Here is a 6,461-nt window from a genome sequence, read left to right as displayed (position 1 = left end):
TCATCAAACAAACACTATTAGAACTAAGGTCACAGATAACACCAAACACAGTGGTAGTGGGTGACTTTAACACCCCACTCTCATCAATTGACAGGTCATCCCAGGAAAAAATAAACAGAGAGGCAACTGGACTAAATGAGGTCATAGAAGGAATGGACCTAACAGATATACACAGGACATTTCATCCAAAAGCTGCAGAATATACATTCTTTTCAGCAGCACGTGGAACTTTCTCTAAAATAGACCATATATTAGGACACAAAGCAAATCTTAACAAACAGAGGAAAATTGAAATAATTCCTTGCATTCTATCTGACCACAATGGAAGTAAACTACAAATCAATAGCAAGAAAGGCTATAGAGAATACACAAAACCATGGAAACTAAACAATACACTACTAAATGATGAATGGGTCAATGAAGAAATCTAGAAAGAAATCAAAAAATTTATAGAGTCAGGGCTGGAGAGATGGCTTAGCGGTTAAGCACTTGGCTGTGAAGCCTAAGGACCCCGGTTCGAGGCTCGGTTCCCCAGGTCCCACGTTAGCCAGATACACAAGTGGGCGCATGCGTCTGGAGTTCATTTGCAGAGGCTGGAAGCCCTGGCGCGCCCATTCTCTCTCTCCCTCTATCTGTCTTTCTCTCTGTCTGTCACTCTCAAATAAATGAATAAAAAAAATTTTTTTTTAATTTTTAAAAAAAATTTATAGAGTCAAACGATAATGATAACACAACATATCAAAATCTCTGGGACACAATGAAGGCAGTTCCAAGAGGTAAATTTATAGCTTTAAGTGCCTATATTAAGAAATTAGAAATTCGCAAGTAAATGACCTAATGCTTCACCTTAAAGCCTTGGAAAAAGAAGAACAAGGCAAACCAAAAATCAGTAGACGGGAAGAAATAATAAAGATTAGAGCAGAAATTAATGAAATAGAAACAAAAAAAAAATCCAAGGAATTAATGAAACAAAGAGTTGGTTCTTTGAAAGTATAAACAAGAGTGATAAACCCTTAGCAAATCTGATCAAAAGAAAGAGAGAAGAGACACAAATTAATAAAATCAGAGATGAAAAAGGTAACATCACAACAGATTCCAGAGAAATCAAAAATCATAGGGATATATTATAAAAGCATATACTCTACAAAGTATGAAAATATGAAAGAAATGGATGATTTCCTTGATTTATATGACCTACTTAAATTAAATCAAAATGAGATTAATCACTTAAATAGACCTATAACAAACATGGAGTCTCCAGGCGTGGTGGTGCACACCTTTAATCCCAGCACTTGGGAGGCAGAGGTAGGAGTATTACCATGAGTTTGAGGCCACCCTGAGACTACATAATGAATTCCAGTTCAGCCTGAGCCAGAGTGAGACCCTACCTCGGAAAAAAAAAAAAAAAAAAACCATGGAGATCTGAACAGTTATCAATAATCGCCCAACCAAAAAAAGCCCAGGCCCAGATGGATTCACTGCTGAATTTTACCAAACTTTTAAGGAAGAGCTAACACCATTTCTTCTTAAGCTTTTCCAGGAAATAGGAAAAGAAGGAATTCTACCAAACTCCTTCTATGTGGCCAGCATCACCCTGATACCAAAACCAGGCAATGATAGAACCAAAAAAGAAAATTATAGACCAATCTCCCTCATGAACTTAGATGCAAAAATTGTCAACAAAATATTGGCAAATAGAATACAAGAGTATATCAAAAAGATCATTCACGCTGACCAAGTAGGTTTTATCCCAGAGATGCAGGGATGGTTCAATATATGCAAATCTATAAATGTAATACATTATATAAATGGGTTGAAGGACAAAAATCACATGATCATCTCATTGGATACAGAGCATGCATTTGACAAAATCCAACATCCCTTCATGATAAAAGTCCTACAGAGACTGGGAATAGAAGGAACATATCTCAATATAATAAAAGCTACTTATGACAAACCTACAGCCAACATATTACTAAATGGGGAAAAACTGGAAGCTTTTCCACTAAAGTCAGGAACAAGACAAGGGTGTCCACTGTCCCCACTTTTATTTAATATAGTTTTGGAAGTCTTAGCCATAGCAATAAGGGAAGAGACACACATAAAAGGGATACAAATTGGAAAGGAAGAGATCAAGTTATCATTATTTGCAGATGACATGATTCTATACATAAAGGACCCTAAAGACTCTACTAGCAAAGTGTTAGAGCTGATCAAAACCTACAGCCATGTAGCAGGATACAAAATAAATGCACAGAAATCAGTAGCCTTCATATATGCTAACAACAAACACACAGAGGATGAAATCAGAGAATCACTCTTATTCACAATTGCATCCAAAAAAATAAAGCACCTTGGAATAAACCTAACCAAGGAAGTAAAGAATCTCTACAATGAGAACTTTAAAACACTCAAGTGAGAAACTGCAGAAGACACTAGAAAGTGGAGAAACATCCCTTGTTCCTGGATTGGAAGAATCAATATTGTGAAAATGGCAATCTTACCAAAAGCAATCTACACATTTAATGTAATCCCTATCAAAATTCCAAAAGCATTCTTCATGGACATAGAAAAAACAATCCAAAAATTCATTTGGAATCACAAAAAACCTCGAATATCTAAAATAATACTGAGCAACAAAAATAAGGCTGGTGGTATCACCATACCTGATTTTAACCTATACTACAGAGCCATAGTAACAAAAACAGCATGGTACTGGCACAAAAACAGTCATGTAGATCAGTGGAACAGAATAGAGGACCCAGATATAAGCCCAAGTAGCTATAACCACCTGATATTTGATAAAAATACCAAAAATTCTCATTGGAGAAAAGACAGCCTCTTCAGCAAATGGTGTTTTGAAAACTGGATATATATCTGCAGAAGGATGAAAATAGATTCTTCTCTCTCACCATGCACAAGAATTAAGTCCAAATGGATTAAAGACCTTAACATCAGACCTGAAACTGTGAAACTGCTAGAGGAAAAATTAGGGGAAACCCTTCAACATATTGGTCTTGGCAAAGACTTTCTGAATACAACCCCAATTGCTCAGGCAATAAAACCACAGATTAATCACTGGGACCTCATGAAATTACAAAGATTTTGCACTGCAAAGGACACAGTGAAAAAAGCAAAGAGGCAACCTACAGAATGGGAAAAAATCTTCGCCAGCTATATATCTGAAAGAGGGTTAATATCTAGGATATTCAAAGAACTCAAAAAGTTAACTATTAAGGAATCAAACGAGCCAATCAAAAAATGAACTATGGAGCTAAATAGAGCATTCTCAAGGGAAGAAATACGAATGGTATATAAGCATATAAAAAATGTTCTATGGGCTGGAGAGATGGCTTAGCGGTTAAGCGCTCGCCTGTGAAGCCTAAGGACCCCAGTTCGAGGCTCGGTTCCCCAGGTCCCACGTTAGCCAGATGCACAAAGGGGCGCACGCGTCTGGAGTTCGTTTGCAGAGGCTGGAAGCCCTGGCGCGCCCATTCTCTCTCTCCCTCTTATCTGTCTTTCTCTCTGTGTCTGTCACTCTCAAATAAATAAATAAAATATTTTTAAAAAAATGTTCTATGTCACTAGTCATCAGGGAAATGCAGATTAAAACTACATTGAGATTCCATCTCACTCCTGTCTGATTGGGCACCATCATGAAAACAAATGATCATAAATGTTGGTGGAGAGGTGGAAAAAGAGGAACCCTTCTACACTGCTGGTGGGAATGCAATCTTGTCCTGCCATTGTGGAAATCAGTGTGGAGGTTCCTAAAACAGCTAAATATTGATCTACCATATGACCCAGCTATAGCACTCCTAGGCATATATCCTAAGGACTCATCTCATTTCCTTAGAAGTACATGTTCAACCATGTTTATTGCTGCTCAATTTATAATAGCTGGGAAATGGAACCAGTCTAGATGTCCCTCAACTGACGGGTGGATAATGAAGATGTGGCACATTTATACAATGGAGTTCTATTCAGCAGTAAAGAAAAATGAAGTTATGAAATTTGCATAAAAATGGATGGACCTGGAAAGGATTATACTAAGTGAGGTAACCCAGGCCCAGAAAGCCAAGCACCACATGTTCTCTCTCATATGTGGATCCTAGCTACAGATGATTGGGCTTCTGCATGCGAAGGAAAATATTAGTAGCAGAGGCCAGTAAGTTAACAAGGAGACATAAAGGGAAGAGAAAGGATGGGAGGAGGGTACTTAATAGGTTGATATTGTATATATGCAAGTACAATGATTGAGATGGGGAGATAATATGATAGAGAATGGAATTTCAAAGGGGAAATTGTGGGGGGGAGGGAATTACCATGGGATTTTTTTTTTATAATCATGGAAAATGCTAATAAAAATAAAACAAATTAAAAAAATACCAATAAGAAAAAAAGAGAAAATTTTCTATTAATACATGTAATTCCCTTCTCACATTTTTAAAAATATTTTATATATTTAAGAGAGACAATGGGCACGCCAGGGCCTGCAACCACCTTGTCTATTTGGTTTATGTGGGTACTGGGAAATCAAACTTGGATTCTCAGGCTTTGCAGGCAAATGCCTTTAGCCACTAAGTTATCTCTCCAGCCCCACATTTTTTTATTAACCAAAATAAAATATGTACTGCCTAATCTATAGAAACTTTGATATTTAGGTACTTCTGATAGTTAAGTTCTGGTGTCAACTTTATCACATTAGGAATCAAGTAAGAGACACACCTCTTAGGTGGGCTTGTGAGAGTGTTTCCAGGAAGGATTAACTGAGGGAGGAAGTCCTGCCTCCAGAGCGGGCAGCCCTTCCAGTGGTAGACTACATACAAAAAACGTCCAAGAGAAAACAGCCTTTTTCACCTCACTGCCCTTATTGCTTACTAGTGCATGCATCTACCCTGCTTCATAGATCCTTTGTGGACACTGGAACAAGTGTCATCAGCCTTCTATCTGTCAACTCTCCAGCAATGCTCTAGTCCTGCTTGGGACTACTGAGGCATCAAGGCTTGTGGACTGAGAAGTTACTAGGTTCCTTGATGCTCAAGCCTGCAGACAACTATTACTGGACCGTCTAGCTCATATATATGATAATAAATAAAGCCCTTTAATAATACAAATTCATTCCATTAATTTGTTCCTCTAGAGAATGCTAACTAATACAGCATTTAATCACACTTTAATTATATCTTTTTTGTTTTGTTTTCAGATAGCTTTATTTCTTCAAGTTTTTGTTAGAAGTGACTGAAATAAAAAATGTAATTGAGTCCCATCCTGATTATCATGGAAATGGATTTAGGATAAAGCTGGTCAAATGAAGGTTATTGCTTCCCCTTTTTAGTGGGTAAATGGTCGCCATTAATAGACGGCCCAGACTATCTGTCTAGAATACACACGATATGTTATATAAAAATAAGGGGCTGGAGAGATGGCTTAGTGGTTAAGGTGCTTGCCTGCAAAGCCAAAGGATCTTGGTTCAATTCTCCAGGACTCATGTAGGCCAGATGCACAAGGTGGCACATGCATCTGGAGTTTGTTTGCAATGGCTGGAAGCCGTGGCATGCCCATTCTCCCTCTCAATCTCTCTCTCCATCTTTCTCTCTCAAATAAATAATAAAATCAAACAATAAAAAATGTGGAACACTTCATGAATTTTCATGTCATCCTTGCATAGTGGCCATGCTAATCTTCTCTGTATCATTCCAATTTTAGTATATGTGCTGTTGAAGTGAACACATTTAAATTTTATCTTAATTTCCTCAAAGAAGGAACTTTTATCTGAACTTGAGCTCAAAGTGCAACTCCAACTTGTCTTCTCTTGTTCTTTTTCTTCTTTCCTTTTCTTTGCCTCTCTTCTCCTTTCATCTCCTTTACTTTCCTCCTTTCTTTTCTTTCTTATATTCTTTAGATATAGTAACAGTAACTACCTCCTAGAGTTATTTTTTAAAATACTTTATTTATTTGCAAGAGGATACAGAGCAAGAGAGAAAGGGCATGCCAGGACTTCTTGTCACTCTAAACAAATGCTAGATGTATGCACCACTTTGTATAACTGGCTTCATGTGGATACTGAGGAAGTGAACCTGGAATGTTGGGTTTTGCATGAAAGTTCCTTTATCCACTGTACCATCTCCCTAGTCTCCTAGAGTTATTTTATGTTAAGTTAAATATTCCATAAAGAATTATGTATTGGGGTGGCTGGAGAGATGGCTCAGTGGCTAAAGGTGCTTACTTACCAAGCCTGGCAGCCCATGTTTGATCCTTTAGTACCCAAATAACAAGAGATATACAAAGTGGTACATGCATTTGGAGTTCACTTGCAGTGGCAGGATATGATGATGTGCCCATACTTCGATCTCTGTCTCAAATAAAAAATTAAAAATATTTTTAAAAAATAAAAATTAGCTATTGGCTATATATTGTCAAGAAAATTGATAAATTCTGGTGAGAGTGTGGGTAAATGA

General features: G+C 37.3%; 1 non-coding gene across 1 annotated transcript; it reads right to left on the bottom strand.

Annotated features, from left to right (window-relative positions):
* Positions 1 to 5,626: 5,626 nt before the first annotated feature.
* On the bottom strand, positions 5,627 to 5,733 carry LOC123459655. The gene has a single exon (XR_006636413.1). It is a non-coding gene; the product is annotated as a U6 spliceosomal RNA (small nuclear RNA).
* Between the last annotated feature and the right edge of the window lie 728 nt (positions 5,734 to 6,461).

Source organism: Jaculus jaculus, chromosome 3 (genome assembly GCF_020740685.1).
Source record: "Jaculus jaculus isolate mJacJac1 chromosome 3, mJacJac1.mat.Y.cur, whole genome shotgun sequence".
In the NCBI taxonomy this organism is placed as follows: domain Eukaryota; kingdom Metazoa; phylum Chordata; class Mammalia; order Rodentia; family Dipodidae; genus Jaculus; species Jaculus jaculus.
The sequence above is the reverse complement of the archived record's forward strand: the minus strand, read 5'-3'. Positions and strand labels throughout refer to the sequence as shown.